The sequence below is a fragment of the Tamandua tetradactyla genome, chromosome X (assembly GCF_023851605.1).
Source record: "Tamandua tetradactyla isolate mTamTet1 chromosome X, mTamTet1.pri, whole genome shotgun sequence".
NCBI classification, from domain to species: Eukaryota; Metazoa; Chordata; class Mammalia; order Pilosa; family Myrmecophagidae; genus Tamandua; species Tamandua tetradactyla.
In genome coordinates, this window is record NC_135353.1 from 73,501,790 (window position 1) to 73,526,065 (window position 24,276).

A 24,276-nucleotide genomic window follows, 5' to 3' on the forward strand; every position below is an offset into this window, starting at 1 on the left:
AAGCTGGCTTCTCTTAACATTTCCTCTCCTAGCCTTAAGCATAGTCTTTAACATACATATAATTCTTGTTCCTTTGAACCAAAATGTCCCACGATTATTACATCTGGCTATACTTTTATGCACTCCCCCTTACCTTAGTTCCAAATTGTGTGCACACCATGGGAGCATTCCCCCCTCTTGCCTTACAGTTCCTCTGTATTCAAGGTTCCTATTTGGGTGCCACCTACTACAACCAGCGTGGCTCAGTTGCTTCTATCTTTGTGCCAGTACCATGCTGTTTTGACCACTGTGGCTTTAAAATAAGCTTTGAAATCAGGAAGTGTTAAACTTCCTACTTCATTCTTCTTTCTTAGATAATTTTAGCTATTCAGGGTCTCTTTCCCTTCCACATGAATTTGGCAACTAGCTATTCCAATTCTTCAGAGTAGCTCATTGCAATTGTGATTGGTACTACTTTGAATGTGTAGATCATTTTGAGTAGAATTGAAATCTTAACTTAACTTAACCTTCCTGTCAATGAGCAGGGAATGTATTTCCACCTATTTAAGTCTTCTTTTATTTCTTTTAGCAAGGTTATGTGGTTTTCTGTGTGCAGGTCCTTTCTATACTTAGTTAAGTTCATTTCCAGATACTTGATTCTTTCAGTTGCTATTTTCAATGGAGTTTTTCCCTTAATTGATTCCTAAGGTCATTGCTTGTGTACAGAAACATTACTGATTTTTGCACATTAATTTTATATCCCACCACCTTGCTGAAATTGTTAATTAGCTTCAGTAACTTTGTCGTAAATTTCTCAGGATTTCCAAATATAGTATCATGTCATCTGCAAATGATGAAAGTTTTACTACTTCCTTTCCAATTTGGATGCCTTTTATTTCTTTTATCTGCCCGATTTCTCTAAATAAAACTCCTACTATAATGTTGAATAATTCTTGACACAGGGGGTATCCTTGTCTCATTCTCAATATTAGGAGGAAGGCTTTCATTCTCTCATCATTGAGTATGAGGCTGGCTATGGGTTTTTCATATATGCCCTTTATCATATTGAGTAAGTTACCTTTGATTCCTTCCTTTTGCAGTGTTTTCTTAGAAAAGCATGTTGAATTCTGTTGAATAATTTTTTCGGAATAAATCAAGATAATCATGTTTTTCCCCTTTTGATTTGTTAATATGCTGTATTACATTAATTGATTTTTTTTGTGTTGTATCATCCTTGCATTCCTGATATGAACCTCACTTGGTTGTGGTGTATAATTCTTTTAATGTGTTGTTAGATTTTGTTTTCTAGTGTTTTGTTGAGAATTTTTGCGTCTATGTTCATTAGGGAGATTGGCCTGTAGTTGTCCTATCTTATATCATCTTTTCAATTTAGAATGATGTTAGCTTCATAAAATGAGTTATGTAGTGTTCCTTTTTCCTCAATTTTTTTGGAAAAATTTGAGCAGGATTGATATAGTTCTTTTTGGAATGTTTGATAAAATTCCCATGTGAAGCCATCTTGCCTTGGGCTTTTCTTTGTAGGAAGAATTTTGATGGCTGAATCTCTACTTGTGATTGGTTTGTTGAGGTCTTCTATTTCTTCTCAAGTCAGTGTTGCTTGTTCATGTATTTCTAGGTATTTTTTTCATTTCATCTAAATTTTCTAGTTTATTGTTGTTCCTGGTATCCTCTTATGATTTTTAAAATTTCTTCAGGGTGTGTGGTAACAACCCTCTTCTTGTTTCTGATTTTATTTGCATCTTCTTTTTTTCAGTTTGTCAGCCTTGCTAGTGGTTCATCAATTTTATTGATTTTCTCAAAGAATTAACTTTTTCTTGTATTGATTCTTTCTATGGTTATTTTGTTCCCCCATTCATTCAAATATGCTTTCATCTTTGTTTTTTAATAAAGGCATTTAGTGAAACAAATTTCTGTCTCAGCACTACCTTTGACTCATCCCATAAGTTCTGATATGTCATGTTCTCATTTCCATCTGTCTCAAGATAGTTACTGATTTCTCTAGCAATTTCTTTTTTAACTCACTTGTTGTTTAAGAGTGTGTTATTTCATCTACCTATATATGTGAAAGTTCTCATTCTTTGTTGGTTATTGATATCCAGCTTCATTCCATTCTGATCAGAGAAAGTGCTTTGAATAATTTCAATGTTTTTAAATTTATAAAGAACAGTTTTGTGTACCAGCATATGATCTATCCTGGAAAATGTTCCATGAGCTTTAGAGAAGAGTGTATACCCTGGTGTTTTGGGGTGTAATACCCTATATGTGTCTATTATGTCTAATTCATTTATCAAGTTGTTTAAGTTTTTCTATTTCCTTGTTGATCTACTCTCTGGTTGTTCTATCTATAGAGGAGAGTGGTGTATTGAAGTCTCCTACTGTTACTGTTGAAACGTCTATTACTCCCTTCAGTTTTGCCAAAGTTTGCCTCATGTACTTTGGAGCCACTTGATTGGGAACATACACATTCATTATTATTATTTCTTCTTGATGAATTGTCCATTTTGTTAATATAGAGTGTCCTTCATTGCCTCTTATGATGTATTTACATTTAATTTCTATTTTGTCTGATATTAGTACATCTACTCCTACTTTCTTTCGGCTACAGCTTCTGTGGAACATCTTTTTCCATCCTTTCACTTTTAATCTATTTGTATCCTTGGATCTAAGATGGGTTTCTTCTAAGCAAAATATAGCTGGATCATAGTTTTAAATTTTCTTAATTATTAAAAATATATATTACAAGAAAGAAACACAAACATTCTTAATATATGATCATTCTGTTCTACATATATAATCAGTAATTTACAATATCATCACAGAGTTGCATATTCATCATCATGATCACTTCTTAGAACATTTGCATCAATTCAGAAAAAGATATAAAAAGACAACAGAAAAATAAAACGAAAACAGAAAAAAAATTATGCCTACCATACCCTTTACCCCTACCTTTCATTGATCATTAGCATTTCAAACTAAATTTATTTTAACATTTGTTCCCCCTATTATTTATTTTTGTTCCATATGTTCTACATGTCTGTTCACAAGGTAGATAAAAGGAGTATCAGACACAAGTTTTTGACAATCACACAGTCACATTGTGAAAGCTATATCATTATACAATCATCATCAAGAAACATGGCTACTGGAACACAGCTCTACATTTTCAGGCAGTTCCCTCCAGGCTCTCCATTACATCCTGAATAACAAGGTGACATCTACTTAATGCATAAGAATAACCTCCAGGATAACCTCTCAACTCTGTTTGGAATCTATCAGCCTTTGACACTTTGTCTCATTTCACTCTTCCCCCTTTTGGTCGAGAAGGTTTTCTCAATCCCTTGATGCTGGGTCTCAGCTCATTCTAGTGTTTTTCTCAATCCCTTGATACTGAGTCTCAGCTCATTCCAGGATTTCTGTCCCATGTTACCAGGAAGGTCCACACCCCTGGGAGTAATATCCCATGTAGACAGGGGGAGGATTGTGAGTTTGCTTGTTGTGTTGGCTGGAGAGAGAGTCCACATTTGGGCAACAAAAGAGGTCCTCTGGGGGTGACTCTTAGGCCTAATTTTAGGTGGGCTTGACCTATCCTTTATGGGGATGAGTTTCATATGAACAAACCCCAAGACTGGGGGCTCAGCCTATACCTTTGGTTGTCCACACTGCTTGTGAGAATATCAAGAATTCAACTTAGAGAGGTTGAATTTTCTCCCCAGTCTCCTGAAGGGGACTTTGCAAATACTTTTCCATTCACTGATCAAATCACTCTGAGATTCACAGGAGCATCACTCTGCACAAACTAACAAAATCTCTTGTCCTACCTAAGGTTCCATGTACATATGTTGTTCAACCAAGCTATCTACATAAGTTATATTAGGAAATGCACTAGTCAAAATATAAATTTTGTACCAAATAAACATTTTTTGCTTTAGTCTCACACAGAAGTTGACATTTTAAAATATTAATTACCATCTATTTTCAGCACCCTGCAGTAATGACATTCGTTTGTTCTTCCTCATGCAAAAACATTTTTTTAAATTTGTACATTTAGTCACTATCATTATACACTCTAGGCATTCTTAGATTATACCATATCAATCTTTATCATCTATCTTTCTTTCTGACTTCATTTATGCCCCCAGCCCTCCTCCATCATTCTCACAATAAGCTTCATTCAGTGTTTTAATATATTGTGCTGTCCATTTCTGAGTTTTTATATTCAGTCCTGATGCACAATCTGTATCCCTTCAGCTCCAATGACCCAATGTCTTACCCTATTTCTATCTCCTGATAGTCTCTGTTACCAACAAAATATTCCAAGTTTGTCCATTAATGTCAGTTCATATCAGTGAGACCATACAGTATTTGTCCTTTTGTTTTTGGTTAATCTCACTCAGCATAATGTCCTTAAGGTCCATCCATGTTGTTATATACTTCATAACTTTATTCTGTCTTACAGCTGCATAATATTCCATCGTATGTATATACCACAGTTTGTTTAGCCACCCATCTGTTGATGGACACTTTGGCTATTTCCATCTCTTGGTAATTGTAAATAATGCTGCTATAGACATTGGTGTGCAAATGTCAGTTTGTGTCCTTACCCTCATGTCCTTTGAGTAGAGACAGCATAAAGATGGATCCTGTTTTTTAATCCATTCTGCCAGTCTATGTCTTTTGATCAGGGAGTTTAATCCATTAACATTTAGTGTTATTGCTCTACGGGTAGTACTTTCTTCTACCATTTTGCCTTTTGGATTTTATATGTCATATCTAATTTTCCTTCTTTTTACCTTTACTCAATGTCTTCTTTTCTACACTCTTCTCCACACCTCTCTCTTCTGTCTTTTCGTATCTGTGTCTAGTACTCCCTTTAGTATTTCTTGCACAGCTGGTCTCTTGGTCACAAATTCTCTCAGTGATTTTTTGCCTGAAAATGTTTAAATTTCTCCCTCATTTTTGAAGGACAATTTTGCTGGATATAGAATTCTTGGTTGGCAGTTTTTCTCTTTTAATAATTAAAATACAGCATCCATTGTCTTCTTGCCTCCATAGTTTCTGCTGAGAAATCTATGCATAGTCTTATTGGGCTTCCCTTGTATGTGATGGATTGCTTTTCTCTTGCTGCTTTCAAGATTCACTCTTTCTCTTTGACTTCTGACATTCTGGTTAGTAAATGTCTTTGAGTACATCTATTTGGGTCTATTCTCTTTGGGGTATGCTGCGCTTCTTGGATCTATAATTTTAAGTCTTTCATAAGAGTTGGGGAATTTTCAGTGATCATTTCCTCCATTAGTTTTTCTCCTCCTTTTCCCTTCTCGTCTCCTTCTGGGACACCCACAACACATATGTTCATGCGCTTCATATTGTCCTTCAATTCCCTGAGTCCCTGCTCAAATTTTTCCATTTTTTCCCTATATTTTCTTTTTCTTGTTGGATTTCAGATGTTCCATCCTTCAGTTCACTAATCTTATCTTCTGCCTCTCAAAATCTACCAATAGGTTTCCATTGTTTCTTTCATCTCTTCTACTGTGCCTTTCATTCCCATGAGTTCTGTGATTTGTTTTTTCAGACTTTCCATTTCTTCTTTTTGTTCATTCCTGCCTTCTTTATATCCTCCCTCAATTCATTGATTTGGTTTTTGATGAGGTTTTCCATGTCTGTTGGTATATTCTGAATCAATTGTTTCAGCTCCTGTATCTCATTTGAATTGTTGGCTTGTTCCTTTGACTGGGCCATGTCTTCAATTTTCCTAGTGTTATTTGTTATTTTTTGCTGGTGTCTAGGCATTTAATTACCTTAATTAGTTTATTCTGGAGATTGTTTTCACTTCTTTTCTTAAGGTTTTCTTGCTGGATCAATTTGTTGTCTATCTGTTCTTTGACATTCAGTTCATCTTTTTCTGGACCTCTACCTTAGGTTTTGTTTAATAGAGGAGAATTTTTGAGTTCTTGTTTTCTTGTTTCTTGCCCTGATTCTATGGTGCCTCCCCCCACCCCCACCCCTTAGGTGGGTCTACTTAGGCATTATAGACCCCAGCCAGATTTTCCCAGACAAAACTGGCCTCCTATCAAGAGGAAAGAGTCATCTGCATCAGTTTTCCCTGAGGGTATGACCCAGCAGGTTGAAAGACTTTCCTGTGAAGTCTCTGGGCTCTGTTTTTCTTGTCCTTCCCAGTATGTGGTGTTTGTCTGCCTGCAGGTCCTACCAGCATTACATGATGCAGTACCTTTAACTTTGGCAGTCTCTCCCTGCTGGGGGCATGGTAGAGACAGAGGAGAGGTTGTAGGCTGGTTTTAATGGCTTCAAATTTCCAAGTCCTGGTGTCTGAATTCCTCGAGGGAGGGATTCCACCTGAGTTGGGCTTCAACCTCCCCTGGAGAAGGCACAGGCTCTAGACAAGCCCTGAAACGAGCTTGTTTCTGCCTATGCCTGGGACAGTTGCAGCCTGATAAGCTCTGCCACTGAATCCAAAGGCAATCAAGCCTTTTTAGAAGCACAGCCACAAAAACTTCTGTTTTTTTTTTTCCATCAGCCCTGCCCCCTTGGCTCCGGGGCAAAAATGAGCAACCTCTGCTTTGACGAGGTTCACCTGAGCTGGGAGTCTATTTTTAGTAGTCAGAATTTGCTAATTAATTCCAAGATTGGCGTTTGGTTGGGCTCAGCCCTTGCTGCTGGTAAATTTCCCTTCCTTTCCCCTCTGGGAAGCAGCCTGTGGGGGTGGGGTGCCAGCCGCTGTGGCTTGGGGAACTCATGGTTCTGGGTGGGCTTCCAGCTGGTCCAGCTGGTCCAGACTGGGGGATGCTGTGTGTCTGGTCACTGATGTGACCCTGGGAGCTGTCCTCTACTATTTCTGGTTATTTAATAGTTGTTCTGGAGGACAAAGTAAAATGCACACATTACTAAGCCACCATCTTGGTTCACCACCTCATTTTTCTGGCCTGGATCATATATATATGTATTTTAATTCATTATACCAATCTGTATCTTTTAATTGGTAAAGTTAGTCCGTTAACATTCAAATGTATTCCTGTAAAAGAATTTCTGGCATCTACCATTTTATTCTTTTGGATTTTGTGATCCAATAATACATTGGATCAATGTATTATTTTCCCTCTTTCTCCTTTTATCCTTTAAGTTACCCTTATTGGTACTCTTCAGTTCTCTGCCCTCCCCCAGACCTCCCTCTCCTTTCTTGTATTTTTATCAGCTGCAGAACTCGCTTTAGTATTTCTTGTTGGGCTGGTCCCTTGTTGACAATTTCACAGCATTTGTCTGTGAAAATTTTAATCTCTCCTTCAGTTTTGAAGGACAATTTGGTTGGGTACAGAATTCTTGGCTGAAAGTCTTTTCTCTTTCAAGATCTTAAATATATCATACCCCTGCCTTCTCACATCCATAGTGCCTTTTGAGTAGTCTGAACTCAGTCTTAATGTGGCTTCTCTTGTATGTAGTAGATTGTTTTTCTCTCTTGCAGCTTTCAGGATTTTCTGCTTCTCTTCAACATCTGACGGAGTGATTAGTATGTGTCTTGAAATTGGTCTATTTGGATTTATTCTATTTATGGTTTGTTGGGAGTCTTTGATGTCCATATTTATGTCTTTTATAAGGTTTGGGAGGGTTTCCCCATTATATCTTCAGCTAATCTTCCTAGCTCTTTACTATTCTCTTTACTTCTGGGAAATCAATGATTCTTTTAATTGTACTCTTTGTTTGTCCATCATTTCCCTGTGATCCAATGCAAAATTTTCCATCTTTTTGCCACTTGCTGTTTTGTGTGTTTGAAATCAATTGTCATGTCCTCTAGTTCAGTTATTCTTTCTTCTGCATTTTCAAATCTGCTCTTGTTCATCTCTAGTGTATTTTTGATATGGTCCACAGCATCTTTAATTTCTGTGATATTGGCTATTTTTCTACGTAGTCTTTCATATTCTTAATTATGCTTTTCTAGTGTCTTCTTGGTGCCCTTTATGTCATTAACTAACCCATTGATTTTATTTAGTAGAGTTATATGGACATCTTTGATTAGTTGTTCCAAAGTCTTTTTCTTCTTGATCTGATCATTAGGCTGGGCTTTATCTGCCTGCATCTTCAAATGCTTTGTGATTTTCTGTTGCCTTCAAGACTTGTAATTATTATGATAGACTTGCATTTTAAGTTGATTTCCTTCAGTAATCTGAAGTTTTGTATTTGCAGGATGGGTGTGGGGCAGGATATAGGGCATAACAGTGCAGTGACAGGTTGTGGTACAGTGATAGGCAAGAGTCGGCAGCACTATGCTGGTGCCCAAGGAGTGTGGAGTGTGGGGCGCAGGTTTGAGAGGTGCAGTGTGAGGGCCATGCACGTGGGTGTATCTCAGAGCAGCATTGGAGCATTGGAGCTCAGGAGCAGGGCACGGTGGAAGGCAGATCAGAGTGGATTCTGCGGATGCATGGGGGCTGGTCCACAGGCAAGTTGTGGTTTGAACAGGGGTTGTGGATATTAGGGTGCTGAGGTTGGGGTGTAGGGTGTGTGGGGTGTGGGTGTATGCTTGTGCAGAGGAAGAGGTGTAGGGATCTGGGATATGGTTGCACATGTGTGCAGGAGTGGGGCACATGTTGTGAGTTTTTTGGGGCATGGATTGGTGGGTGGGCATGTGTGTACACTCGTGGGGTGGGCAGGGCCCTGGGGTGGGTATGAAGATATGGTGTGGGGGTGGGGAAAGGGTGCATGCACCTGCACAGGGCAGGAGCTCGGTGGCATGGATATGCACATAAGCACCTTCTGGAGGTGAGAGGGGGGCACTTGTGTCGGGGGGGCAAAGGTGTGCACATGCAATGGGGCAGGGGGTATTGGAGTGGGGATGTACCCATGCACAGGGCTGGAGTGTGGGATGCAGGGTTCAAGGGATGGGGCCATGAATGCATGTGTGCTAGGGTGGGCAGCATGCATGCGTGTGTGTGTGTATGTGTATCTGTGTATCTGGGGGGATGGGTCCCTAGTATGCACATGCCTAGAGCTCAGGGGGATCTGGAGGCAGGGGTGGCCTGGATGCATTTGTAAGCACTTGCACAGAGCTGGGAGTATGAGCCCGGTGTGTGCATGTTTGCAGGGTGGGGTGGGGTATAGGGGTTGGGGTAAGGCACAGATGGGTGGGTGCAAGCATGAGCAGGATCCAGGTATTCACGTGAGTGGTTCTGGGGTGGCTGGGCACTGGTGTGTAGGTGTGCAGAGTTCAGAGGGATGGGCCAGGGTTGCTAACTGCGTGGGCTTGGGGCAGGTGTGGCATGGATCCACAGGTGAGGGCCTGCAGGGGTCGGGGAAGGGGAGGTGGGAGGTAAGGGGCTGGGCACAGCTGCATGGTCTTGGGGTCTGTGGGCGAGAGTGTGTGCTTGCATGGAAGAGGTGAGCGGGGCCAGAGGAGGTGTTTTTGCCTGCACAAGATAGGGATGTTGTGTAGGGGTGTGGGGGTTGGGGTCGGGGTGGGGGTGCTTGGAGCACCAGGGAGTGGGGCTTGGGTGCATGGGGCACAGTCGGGGGGCGAGAGTTGGGTTTTACGTGCTTGGGTCGTGGGGGCTCATGGGTCACGGCAGTCAGTGCACATGAGTGTAACACATTCAAGGAACATGGCTTGGCTTGCATCCTAGTCTCTGTCTTTCTGTCTGTGCACTCCAGAGGGGCTCTGGACCTCCATTTGAAAAGGGGTGCATTAGGTTGTTTGCACTAGCTGGATGGTCTTTGATACTCTGCTTCTCAGTTCCTAAGCTTTTGTAACCAGGGCCTCCCTATGTGGTGTAGAAGACCCTCTCAGGTGACTTACATGTTAGAATTACTGTTCCAGTCAGTTTTCTGTCACTTCTCTATCTGTTCCTTGGAGCAGGGGTGAGCTCGGCCTATTTTATTCTACCATCTTCCCCTTGATCCATTTTGAGTTAATTTTTGAATATGTTGTGAAGGAGCCAGCCAATTTTCATTCATTTGCATGTGGATATCCAGTTTTCTCAACATCATTTGTTGAAGAGACTATTTCCCCATTGCATGAACTTATCACCTTTGTTGAAAATCAATTAGTCATAAGTGTATTGGCATATTTCTGGGCTTCTTATTCTGTTTCATTGGTCTATATATCTATCTTTATACCAGTACCACACTGTTTGATTACTGTAGCTTTTAAGTACAATTTGAAATTGCAAAGTGTGAATCCTCCAACTTTGTTCTTTTTCAAAATGTTTTTGGTTGTTCAGGGCTCTTTGTTAGTTCTATATAAATTTTAAGGATTGGCTTTTCCATTTATGAAAAAAAGCTGCTGAAATTTTGATAGGTATTACACTGAGTTTATAGATATATTTGGGTAATATTGTCATCTTAACAACATTAAGCTCTCTAATCTATAAACTAGTTATTATTTAGTCTTCTTTATTTTTTTTTCAGCAGTGTTTTGTAGATTTCAGTGTATGAATCTTTTATATACCTGGTCAAATATATTCCTAAATATGTAATTCTTTAAGATGCTATTGTAAATGGAATTGTTTCCTTGCTTTCCTCTTTGGAATGCTCATTGTTAATATGTAGAAACAAATGACTGATTTTTTGCATGTTGATTTTGAACCCTGCCACTTTTCTAAAGTTGTGTATTAGCTCTAGTAGATTCCTCGTGGATTCCTTTGGATTTTCTATATATAAACAAACATTATTTGCAAATAGAGATAGTTTTGCTTCTTCCTTTCCAATTTGGATACGTTTTCTTTTTGCCTAATTGCTCTATTTAGAGCGTCTAGTGCAGTGGTGATCAGCAGTTGTCAAAGCAGGCATCTTGTCCTGTTCCTGACCTTAAGTTTTAGGCTTTACATCTTAAACTTTTAAACAAGATGTCAGCTGTGAGTTTTTCATAAATGGCTTTTGTCATGCTGAGATAATATCCTTCTATTCCTAGTTATCTGAGAGTTTTTCACAAGAAAGTGTGCCAGATATTATTAAGTGCCTTTTCTACATCTGAGTTAATCATGTGGTTTTCTCCTTTGTATATTTATATGGTATATTACATTGATTGATTTTCATGTTGAACATGCTTGCACTCTTGGGATAAATTCTACCTGGTCTTAGTAGTTTTCCCAATACACTGCTAGATTCAGTTTGTTAGTATTTTGTTAAGTGTTTTTGCAACTATATTAATAAAGTAAACAGTACAGACCAGCATTAATTTTATTTTATTTTAATGTCTTTATCAAAGTTTGGCATCAGTGTAATGCTGCCTTCATAGAACAAATTGGAAATCATTCTATCTTCTTGAATTATTTGGAAGCATTTGAGAAGGATAGGTGTTAATTCTTTGAATGGTAGAATTCACCAGTGAGGCCATCTAGTCCTGAATTTTTCTTTGGAGGACCATTTTTTATTATTGAGTGCTCTGTACTCATTATAGGGTTTGTTGAGTTTTTTTCCTTTTTATTGAGTCAATTTAGATAATTTGTAGTTTTTCCTATAAGACAGGTCTTGTTGAAATGAACTCCCTTAGCTTTAGTTTTCCTAGAAATATCTTAATTTCTCCCTCACTTTTGAAGGACAGCTCAGCTAGATATATTATTCTTGGATAAATTTTTCATTTCAGCTCTTTAAATATGTCCTCTTGCTGCCTTTCAGCCTCCATGTTTTCTAATGAGAAATCAGATGTCTGTCCTATTAAGGATCCTGTGTATGTGATGTATCACTTCTCTCTTGCTTTTTTTCAAGATTCTGTCTTTGTTCTTGGCATTCAATGACTTGATTACGATGTGTCTTGGTATAGGTCTATTTGGGTTCCTCCTGCTTTGTATTAATCGAGCTTCTTGGATTTGTATATACATCTCTTTCATCAGATTTGGTAAGTTTTCAGCCCTTATATTGTTACACTTGATTGTACCCCACAGGTTCCTCAGGTTCCATTAATTTCTTTTTTAATTCTTTTTTCTTCATGTTCCTTAGACTGGGCAATTTCATTTGTCTTATTTTCAAGTTTGCTGATCTTATTTTCTACCTCCTCCAATCTGCTATTGAATTCCTTTACTGAATTTTTCATTTCAGTTATTGTACATTTCAGCTCCAGAATTCCCACTTGGTTCCTTATAATTTCTGTTGCATTATTGGAATTCTCATTTTGCTCAAATATTGTTTTCCTGATATCCTGTAGTTGTTTCTCTATCATTTCCTTTAGGTCATTAATTTTATTTTGGGGGCTGATATAAGATAACTGAGCTTCCTCTGGAATAGTTCCCATTGAATTATTTTTTCATGTGACTGGGCCATATTTTCCTTTCTCCTTGTGTGTTTTGCAATTTTTTCTTTGAGAACTGGACATTTTGAGTATTACATTATGGTAACTCTGGAAATGAAGTTCTTCCATTCCTCAGTCTGCCTAACCAAAGACAAGAAAATAAAAACAAAGAAAGAGAGAAACAAAAGGGAAAAATAAACACTAACAGACAAAGCTCCATAGAAAAGGGTGCACTGCCTCTCCAAGTCTCTCAGTAGATGTTGATAGGGAGCCAGAAGTTGTTTCTGTTGAAACTGAAACTGAGACTAGCATTGCTGATGGTACCTCAGGGGCCTGCCAAACCACAAAATGGAAAAGAAAGAAAACCAACTAACCAACCAAAAAATAAAACAGGTGCATTGGCTTTAAATTATCATAGATGCTAGTGTTGGCCTCAAGCTGTGGCTGGCAAGAGGGCTGAAAATTAGGCTTGCATCTACCCTGGCCTCTTACAGCATGCAATGCAAGCAAGAGAAAGAAAGAAACTTCCAAGTAAAGAATTTGCAGTGGCTCTTTTACATCCTGGTAGGTGCTGGTGTGAAGCTGGAAGTTGTTGCCCAGAGAGCTGAAACCTAGTGTAGTATCTGCTGGTTCCATAGGAATCTACCTCATGAAGAAATACCCAACCACAAAAGAGAAAATCAATCAAAAACTGATTCACAGCTCTTTTTTATGCAGTGGATGCTGATGCAAGCCCAAAAGTTGCTGAAACTGAGGCAAAAATGAAAAGCATATATTAGCATGATTACAACATCCTTCAATTCACTTTCGACTTTCATTAGAGAGTCATTTTTGCAAAACTGTTTGAGAGCTACTGTATTTTTTCCTCAACGACCTCTCCTAGGCTTTTACTATTCAAATAATTCTCTTTGGAAGTGTCAATGCTGCCATCATACTTGTCCATTTTCTATTCAGTTGTTAAGTGATCTAACTTTGCTTGGTCATCATTTGCCAATGACTTTGTGAGGAGTTAATCAACATCTTTAATCTAGTTAATGTTTTTGCATCATTAGCAAAATTTTAAATTTCACTTTTCAAATTTGCACTGCACATTGTTGGATATTTACAGGAAAGAAAGACTATTGGTGCAATGAGCAGAGATAGACATGAGCATTAGTCAAAAAGAGATGTTTAAATAAGACTTCATTTTACTATGGTTAGTTCATTAATGGAAATTTTTGTTATGGAAAGTTTTGCTCCCTGCAGGAACTTACTGTGTGAACTCTGATGATGAATAATTTGTTTAAAAAAATCCTTTGTACATTCCAATAAGTACCATCTTTATTTCACTAAAGACTCTTACCTTAGGCAAGAGTCAATTACTTCAGTGATTTTTTTTCCTTCAGTGCCCCACTGGTAGTAATGATTTTTTAAACTAGTGGATATAAATATTTTAGATTTTAATAATCTATGAGAAAGAAAATTTTAATACCAATGAACCAGATCAATTAAAAGCTTTAACTTTAACTGAATCAGAGCATCCTCCACTCAGAATAGTTGCAAAATGGGCTTGAACTGATTGATTAATACAGAAAGGGCACTTAAGAAAATACATACAAAGTAGGTATATCACACTATACAATGTAACAAGAACTGTTAAGGATCTGAGATTTATTCTATCTGCATGCCAGTTTCATGGATGCTGGCAGAAGACATGATACTCCCAGTTCAGAGAAAAAGGATGCTATTGCTCATTATATAAGAAGGAGCATGATCTTATGCAAGCTGCAGTCAGACATTGCTACTTATAATAACCTGCCTAACCCTAATCAGGACCATTACAGCTTATCCTAAAGAGCACCTAGGGCAATATATATGATTCCACACAGTTCCATGCACTAGAGTAACTTTCCAGAACCTACAACCTCCAGATGGGTCCCTGGACCATATAAGTCCTAAAACCTAGGGGGCCAGGTCTCCCCAAGCATCAAATAGTTCCATCTCCCAACCCCATATTAGTGACAGACCCTTCCAACATGAAAAAGTTAGAATGACCATAGCCCAAACACCCCTAAAGAGAGAGATAGAAAGATTAAAGGTCATGATGGAGTTATACAGAGAAGATAGGATTTAAGACATGAATATAATTACTGAATCACTAAATTTGTATCTCTTTTAGTCTCTAGTATCTTAGAGTGGCTAGAAGTAAAAACCTAAAATTGTGAATTTGTAACCCATGCCAAACTCTGAAATATGTTTTACAACTAATTGTGATGCTGTGCTTTGAAATGTATTGCTTTTTAAAAAAAAATAGGTTATTTTTCACAAAAAGAAAGAAAAAAGTCAACTGTGGTGATAAAAAATATTTAAGCCTTCTAGTCTCCTATATTCTGGGGCAGCTAGAAGGAAAAATCTGAGAGGATCATATGGTAGTGCATGACAAACTCTGGGATCTGTCTTGTAAATACTTGTTGAAGAGTGCTTTGAAAACTATTGTTTTTTTTCTTTCTTTGCTTTGTATATTTGTTATACTATACAATAAAAAAGTTTAAAAAAAAAAAAAAAGGAGCATGAGCTGCATGTTCATGTCAGTTCTCTGGCATTCCATTCCCCTACCCCAAGTCCCACAGTGGTGATGAAGAGGAACAGAGTGGAAGCTGTGCACACAGTGAATTTGCATTACAGCTGAGGTACCCTCAGCTTAGTGAACCTGAATCTCTTAAACCTATTTAACCTTTGCTCTATAGAGAAAGACTGTCTTTATTGTATTGGACAATATGCAAACCTATTCTTTGCCTCAGGAGGAGGCACTATCTCTATCTTCTAAGACTATTTGCTATGCAAACGTCATTGAAAATATGGTATGCCTGTGCTAATGAGACATCCAGAAATGTAAGAGAGCCATGGAGAAATGTCCCTAAACAAAATGTCAATGGAATTGAAGAATAAGCACATTTTTATTGTGATAATAATAAAACTAGGGTCACAATAAGTGAAAACTTATCTGATTAGTCAGAGCCAATAATTTTGAATATTTATCATATTATGGACAAGAGAAAACTATAAAATGAGCCTTTTTCTACTGCACAAAAATTGGGGTAGAATCTCTGGGGAAAGCACACCCAAGTCTCTGTATCCTGAATATTTGAACATCAACAGATGTCTTTAATCACTCCAGCTCTTATATGGTAACTTCAACTTTCTAGTTAGGTGAATACAATCCTAACCATGGGGGAAAATAAAAATAAAAACAAATTATAAACTGAATCAGAGATAGACTTAAGAAGCATCCTTTTGAAGAAATGTCTTCTAAATGAGACATGAGAATCCAATACTTCCATCAGATTCCCACTCCTAGCTGAAATACTACCTTTTCAGAAGTATTTCTCATTTTCCTAACTAAAATAGATCTCCCCATCTACTGTAGACTCTAAGGATTTTGTTTATAATATCTACTTTAGCATCTATCCCCTTTCCTTGTATTACAATAGTTTATTCTCTTATATCTTATACCAGTCATGGTTTCTGCTCCAAGCAGCATACAATCTGATCAATAAATTTTCAGTCCCCAAATGGACATATTCTGTCATCTTTAAATTTAAAAATGCTTTTCTTTCATTTTTGTGTCTTTCTTCACTCTTTATAGGTCGTCGGTGCTCAATAATTGTTTGTTGACGTTAATTGGAAAAATAAATGTAAACAGTAATACCCTTTATGTCTTTAGTGTTTTTAACACTTGTTAAAGCATGGTTATATCAAGGATTTAATTTGATGCTCACAACATCCTTGTAAACAAAGGAGAACTGGCCTTTTGTCCTCATTAGACACATGAGAAACCCGAGGTGCCAAGAAGATAAGTGAGTTGCTCAAAGGTACATCTCTTATTGGGAGTGTAAATTGGTAGAGATTTTACATAATTTTGACACACACACACACACACACACATATATATATATATATATATACATACCCAAATTTTTATCTATCTATTTATACATCTATCTATATCATCATCTATTTTTTTGTCTACCCAATGAAACAAAAATATTCTTATTTGGACTTAGCAAGTCCACTGATAGGAATCTTCCTTAAGGGAGTAATCTGAAATACAGAAGATAATTTTTGTGGAAAAATGGTCTCACAATGCTGTTTATATTAGGGAACAGATGGAAACAGCCTAAAATACCCAACACAAGGGAAGCAATTGAATATATTATGGAACAGTTGTATGATAGAATTGTTTTAATTTCCTAGCTGCTAAACAAACACTATACAGTAGGTTGGCTTAACAGCAGGAATTTATTGGCTCATGGTTTCTGAGGCTAGAAGATTTGCTTCCTCTTGAAGTTGGTATCTCCTGGATGATCAGCAATCTATGGGGGTCCTCGGATTTTCCATCACATGGCAATGCACATGGTGACACCTCTTCCTTTCTCTTCCAGGTTCCATTGACTTCCAGTTGCTGGCTGTTTTCTGTGGATTCTCTCACCATCTGACTTTTATTCTGCTTATAAAAGATTTAAGTAATCTGGATTAAAGCCCAACCTGATTCAGTTGGACCAAACCTTAACTGAAGTAACATCCTGAAGAAATTTTTTTTAATTGGGTCTTCATTCACCATATGAAGCCCAAGAACATCTCCAAATTGGAGGATGCAATTAGATCCACAAGAGTATCTTATTTTTGATAATTTGATGAGTTTTCTCAGACTATTCTCTCTAGTGTTCCCTCTCTATGTGCATATATATATTTAAAAATAGTAAAAGAGCATGATGCTAGCATAGGATAGAAATATAGATCAATGGAATAAAACAAAGTCTGGAAATGTACCATAACATTTATGACCAACTGACTATTTTTAAAAATTTTATTAGCCAAGTTATACATTTGCAGGAAAAAACTGCATAAAACACAGAGTCCCCATATATTATCTTAACACCTTGTGTTAGTGTGTGTGCCGGTTTGAAAGGATGCATGGACCCTAGAAAAGCCGTATTTTAATCAAAATCCCATTTCATAAAGGCAGAATAATCCCTATTCAGTACTGTATGTTTGAAACAGTAATCAGATCATCTCCCTGGAGATGTGATTTAATCAAGAGTGGTTGTTAAACTGGATTAGGTGACGACATGTCTCCACTCATTTGGATGGGTCTTGATAAGTTTCTGGAGTCCTATAAGAGAGGAACCATTTTGGAGAATGAAGGAGATTTCTGAGATAGCAGAGAATGACATAGCCATGAGAAGCAGAGTCCACCAGCCAGCGACCTTTGGAAATGAAGAAGGAAAACACCTCCCAGGGAGCTTCATGAAGGGGAGCCAGGAGAGAAAACCAGCAGATGATGCCGTGTTCACCACATACCTTTCCAGATGAGAGAGTAACCCTGACTGTGTTCACCATGTGCCCTTCCACTTGAGAAAGAAACCCTGAACTTCTTCAGCCTTCTTGAACCAAGGTATCTTTCCCTGGATGCCTTAGATGGGACATTTCTATAGACTTGTTTTAATGGAGATTTTCTCGGCCTTAGAACTGTAAACTTAGCAACTTATTAAATTCCCCTTTTTAAAAACCATTCTGTTTCTGGTATATTGCATTCCAGCAGCTAACAAACTAGAACACTGTGGTACTTTTGCTTCAATTGATGAAAGAGCATTTATATAATTGCACTATTACCTATAGTTCATGGTTCAAATTACAGTTATCTATAGTCTATGGTTTACTGTTTGTGTTGTACAGTTCTTTGACTATTTTTAAAAATTTTTATTATAGTAACATAAAAAATCATAAAATTTCCCCTTTAAACCACATTCAAATATATAATTCAGTGCTGGTAATTATGTTCACAATCGTTTGCTACCATCACCACCATCCATTACTGAAATTTTTCTAACATCCACATTTTCACTTCCCCCAGTCCTCAAGGGGACTTTGCAAATACTTTTTTTTATTTTCTGCCCAGATTACTCTGTGATGTATTGGGGCATCATACCAAGCTGTACAAACCAACAAGATCTCACTCCCTATTCAAGGTTATACATAATTATCATGTTCAAATAAGCTGACCATTCAAATCAGATTAGAGAGTGTGCTACCAAAAATATAAATTTTGCACCAAATAAATATCTTTCTTTGGTCTTACACAGAACTTGAAGTTTTAAAATGCAGCCGATATCATCCTTTACCCTTTAGTTTAATTTGCCTTAATCCTACCCAGATCAGCTTCTTTCATATCACTAACTGAAGTATGATCATTTTGTCAGTGGTTTAGATAGTTGCAGTATGGGGTAATGCTGACCTTCATAACTGCAAAAGTCTAGCTCTGAGTCTCAGATGTCATACAAATACCAAAAGTTTTGGGGAATGACCAGTTTATAATCAAAGAGCTCATCATCTCTGAATTTGGAAATAGCAGTTACAACTCTGGAATAGATGTGACTGCTGTAAGAGCTTATAAACTATGAACCTTTACAACAGGCATTCACCTCATAACCTATGATCTCAAATTAAATTCTCAAATTTGCTCATTATAGTTAGTCCATATTAGAGAGGTGTGATAATATTTGTCTTTCTGTTTCTGGCTTATTTCATTCAACATACTGTCCTCAAGTTTCATTCACCTTGTTGCATGTCTCACAATTTCATTCCTTCTTGCAGCAGCTCAGCAGTCCAATGTATGTATATACCACAGTTTCCCCTTCCATTCCTCAGGTGATGTACCCTTATGCCACCTCCATCCATTGCAAATCCATTACTGCAATAAACACCAGTGTGCAAATGTCCATTCATGTCTCCATTCTCACATATTCCAATTTTACACCTGACTATGGGGTTGTAAGATCATATGACAAACCCATCTCTCTCCTCCTGTGGAGTTATCACACTGCCTTCTGCCAGGGGACTGCATCACTCTACTTCCATACCAATAGTGACTAGGTATATCTCTCTGCTCACATTTTCTCCAGCACTTGTATCTCTCTGCTCATTTTTTGAACAGTTTTATTTACACACCATACAATCCAACCCAAGTAAAAAAATCAGTGTTTCCCAGTATAATCACATAGCCTTGTCTTCACCACCACAATCTATATGAGGAAATTTCCATTTCTTCCCCAAAAATCCCATACCCTCCCCTATACCCTACTTATTGATATCTAGCTTTGGCATATTGTCTTTGTTACATTGAATGGAAGCGTATTATAATATTACTGTTAATTATAGACCCTAGTATGCATTTTCCTGTATACTATCCATTTTCAACACCTTGTCATGTTAAAATCCATTTGTTCTCCTTCATGCAAAAGCAATTTTATATTTGTACATTTAATCACCATCATTGTTCATGCTGGGCATTGTTAAGTTATACCATCCCAGTCTTTATCTTCTATCTTTCTTTCTCGTGTCATACATGCTCCCAGCCCTCCTCCCTCACTCCACTTTGTTCAGTATACTTACAATATTGTGCTACCATCAAATAGTATTGTGCTATCCACTTCTGGATCTTTACAATCAGTCCTGTTGAACATTCTGTATTTCTATAGTGTCAAATGCCCAATCTCTACTCTCTTTCTATCTCCTGATAACCTGTGTTCTCAACTTTAACTCTCAAAGTTCACTCATTAATGCTAGTTCATATTAGTGAGACTTCTACAGTATTTATCTTTTTGTTTGTTGCTAATTTCACTCAGTGTAATGTCCTCAAGGTTCATCCATGTTGTCACATGCTTCGTGACTTTATTCTGTCTTGCAGCCACATAATATTCCATTGTATGTATATACCACAGTTTGTTTAGCCACTCATCCATTGATGGATATTTGGGCTGTACCCATCTACAGGCAATTGTGAATAATGCCAGTATAAACATTGGTGTGCAAGTGCCCACTTGTTTCCTTACCTTCAGTTCCTCTGAAAATATACAAGTAATGGGATTACTGGATCATTTGGCACTTCTATACTTAGCTTCCTGAGGAACTGCCAAATTGCTTTCCAGAGCAGTTACACCATTCTTCATTCCCACACATAGTGAATAATTGTGTCTCTTTCTCCACATCCTCTCTAGGGTTGTCTTTTTCTGTTTTTTTTTTTTATAATGGACATTCTAATAGGTGTGAGATGATATCACATTGTGGTTTTGATTTGCATTTCCCTAATAACCAATGACATTGAGCCTCTTTTCATGTTTTTCAGCCTTTTGTATTTCCTTTTCAGAAAAGTGTCTGTGTCTTTTGTCCATTCTTAATTAGGTTGTTTGTCTTTTTGTTGTTGAACTGTATTATCTCTTTATATATTCTGGATATTAAACTCTTATTGGATATGTGGTTTCCAAATATTGTCTCTCATTCCATAGACTGCCTTTTTACTTTTCTGACAAAGTCCATGATGCATAAAGTGTTCAATTTTGAGAGATCCTATTAATCCTTTTCTTCACTCATTGCTTGTACTTTCGGTATAAGGTCTAGGAAACCATCACCTATCACAAGTTCCTTAAGATATTTCCTTACATTTTCTTCTAAATGTTTTATGATATTAGCTCTAATGTTTAGATCTTTGACTCATTTTGAGTTAACTTTATAAGATGTGCTGTAGGGGTACTCTTTCATTCTTTTGGATATGACTATACTGTTCTCCAAGCACCATTTGTTGAAGAAGCTGCTCTGTCCCAGTTGAGGTGACTTGACCACCTTATCATAGATCAATTGGCTTTAGATGTGAGAGTCCACCTCTGGAAACTCAGTTCAATTCCACATGTCAGCACACTTATCTTTGTGCCAGTACCATACTGCTTTGTTCACTGTAGCTTTGTAATATGATTTAAAATCAGGTAGTGTGAGACTTCCCCCTTCATTTTTCTCTCTTAAGATGTTTTTAGGTATTTAGGGCACCCTACTCTTCCAAATATATTTGATTATTGGTTTTTCTATTTTTGTGAAATAGATTGTTGGGATTTTAATTGGTATTACATTGAATCTCTAAATCAATTTGGGTAGAATTGACATCTTAAATTATATTTAATCTTCCATTCCATGAACACAGTATGTCCTTCCATTTATTTTGGTCTTCCTTGATTTCTTTTAGCAATGTTTTGTAGTTTTCTGTGTAAAGGTCTTCTATGTCCTTCATTAAATTTATTCCTAAATATTTGATTCTTTTGGTTGCTGTTGTAAATGGAGGTTCTTTCTTGATTTCCTTCTCAGATTGCTCATTGCTGGTGCATAGAAACACAATTGATTTTTGTGTAGTGATCTTGTATCCTGTCACTTTGCTGTACTAGTCCATTAGCTCTAGTAGCTTTACTGTAGATTTTTCAGGATTTTCTATATACAGGATCATGTCGTCCACAAATCTTGAAAATTTTACTCCTTCCTTTCCAATTTGGATGCCTTTTATTTCTTTTCCTAAAGCAATTGCTCTAGCTAGAACTTCCAGCACAATGTTGAATAACAATGATGACAATGGCTATCCTTATCTTGTTGCTATTAGAGGGAAAGCTTTCAGACATTCTCCATTGAGTGTGATTTTAGCTGTGGGTTTTTCATATATTTCCTTTATTGTGTTGAGGAAGTATCCTTCTATTCTTATTGTTTGAAGTATTTCAATCAAGAAATGATGCTGAATATTGTCAAATGCCTTTTCTGCATCAATCTATATGTCATGTGTTTTTTCCTCTTTAATTTGTTCATATGGCATATTACATTAATTGATTTTCTTATGTTGAACCACCCTTGCATGCCTGGGATAAAACCCACTTGGACATGGTGTTTAATATTTTTAAAGCCCTGCTGGATACAAGTTGCAAGAGGATTTTTGCTTCTATCATCACTAAAGAGATTTGTGTGTAATTTTCCTTTCTTCTGGTATCTTTGCCTGGCTTTGGTATTAAGGCGATGTTGGCCTTAAAAAAAAGTTAGGTAACTTTCTCTCCTCTACAATGTTTTTTAAGAGTTTGAGGAGGATTAATACTAATTCTTTCTTAAATGTTTAGTAGAATTCACATGTGAAGCCATCTTCTCCGGAACTTTTCTTTTTTGGCAGTTTTTTTGATCACCAACTCTATCTCTTTACTTTTGACTATTTTGTTGAGGTCTTCTATTTCTTCTTGAATCAATGTGGTTTGTTCATGCTTTTCTAGGAAGTGTCAATTTCATCTAAGTTTTATTTTTCTGGGGTCAGTAGTTATGCCCCTTTCCAATTCTGATTTTATTTATTTGCATCCTCTCTTTTTGTTTCTTTGTCAGCCTAACTAAGACTCCATCTATTTCATTGATTTTCTCAAATAATCTTCTGGTATTAATTAATTCTCTATTGTTTTCATGTTCTCAATTTCATTTATATCTGTTCTAATATTCTTTCCTTCTGTTTGCTTTGGGGTTAGTTTGCTGTTCTTGCTCTAGTTCCTTCAGATGATCAGAAAATTCTTCATTTTTTTTCTCTTTCTTCTTTTTAAATATTGGCATCTTGGGCAATAAATTTCCCTCTCAGCACTTCCTTTGCTGCATTCCATAAATTTTGATATATTGTGCTCTCATTTTCATTTCCTCAAGATATCTACTGATTTGTCTTGTAATTTCTTCCTTGATCCACTGGTTGTTCAAGAGTGTGTTATTTAGCCAAAATAAATTTGTTACTTTTTCAGGTTTCCACCTGTTATTGATCTCCAACTTCATTCCAATTGGTCCAAGAATGTGCTTTGTATAATTTCAATTTTCTTAAATTTACTGAGACTTGCTTTGTGCCTCAACATGATCTATCCTGGAGAATGATCCATAAACACTTGAGAAAAATGTTTATTTTGCTGACGTTAGGTTCAATTTTTGTAAATGCCTGTTAAGTGTAGTTCATTTATCATATTATCATATTATTCAAGATCTTTGTTTGCTTAATGATACTCTGTTTGTTGATGAGATTGGTGTATTGACGTCTCAACTACTAATATAGAAGTGTCTACTTTACCTTTCAGTGTTGTCAGTGTTTGTCTCATGTATTTTGGAGCACTCTGGCTGCATAGATCTTTATGATTGTTATGTCTTCCTGATGAATTTTTCCTTTTAGTAATACATAGTGTACTACTTTGTCTCTTTTAATTGCTTTACTTTTTTATATTGAGAACAGAAAACTTTTATTGGGATTGCTTTGTTTATGAAAATTTGTAAGAAGAGTTTCCTCCTACAGAGTGACAATATCTTTGGAGATAGTGGGTCAGTTTTTCATGGCCATATGGCCTGAACTCAGAAAATTTATTCCAAATCCATGGCTCTGTCTAGACCAAATCGTATCTGAAAGGTTTCTGCTGATTTTTGAAAACTTTTTTATTGTATAGTATAACATATATACAAAGCAAAGAAATTAAAAAAAACAATAATTTTTTGTTATTTTTAAAAATATTTTTATGGACAAATCACACACAGTCCATATATGATATGCAATCAGTGACTCACAATATCACCACATAGTTGTGTATTCATCACCGTGATCATTTTTTAGAATGTTTGCATCACTCCAGTAAAAGAAATAAAAAGAAAAAGCTCAAATATCCCAGACCCCTTACCCCACCCTCTCATTGACCACTAGTATTCCCATCTACCTAATTTATTTTAATCTTTGTTCCCCCTACTATTTTTTTACCCATATTTTTTACTCATCTGTCCATACCCTGGATAAAAGGAGCATCAGACACAAGTTTTTCACAATCACACAGTCACACCACGAAAACTATATCATTATACAATCATTTTCAAGAAACATGGCTACTGGAACACAGCTCTATAGTTTCAGGACTTCCCTCTAGCTTCTCTAATATGCCATAAACTAAAAAAGGATATCTATATAATGCATAAGAATAACCTCCAGGATAATCTTCCAGCTCTGTTTGAAACCTCTCAGCCACTGAAGCTTTATTCTGTCCCATTTCTCTCTTCCCCCTTTTGGTCAAGAAGGCTTTCTCATTCCCTTGATGCAAGGTCCCAGCTCATCCCAGGAGTTCTGTCCCATGTGGTCAGGGAGATTCACACTCCTGGGAGTCATGTCCCACATAAGGGAAAGAGCAATAAGTTCACCTGCCTAGTTGGCTTAG

General features: G+C 37.0%; 1 protein-coding gene across 1 annotated transcript in view; it reads left to right on the forward strand.

Moving 5' to 3' along the window:
• The window catches only part of TSPAN6 (tetraspanin 6), a 169,294-nt gene extending 152,624 nt beyond the window's left edge, over positions 1 to 16,670 (forward strand). Inside the window, exon 8 of the mRNA XM_077146291.1 lies at positions 16,651 to 16,670. The gene's annotated coding sequence lies outside the window, so the exon portion shown is untranslated. The remainder of the gene's footprint in view (positions 1 to 16,650) is intronic.
• The last annotated feature ends 7,606 nt before the right edge of the window (positions 16,671 to 24,276 follow it).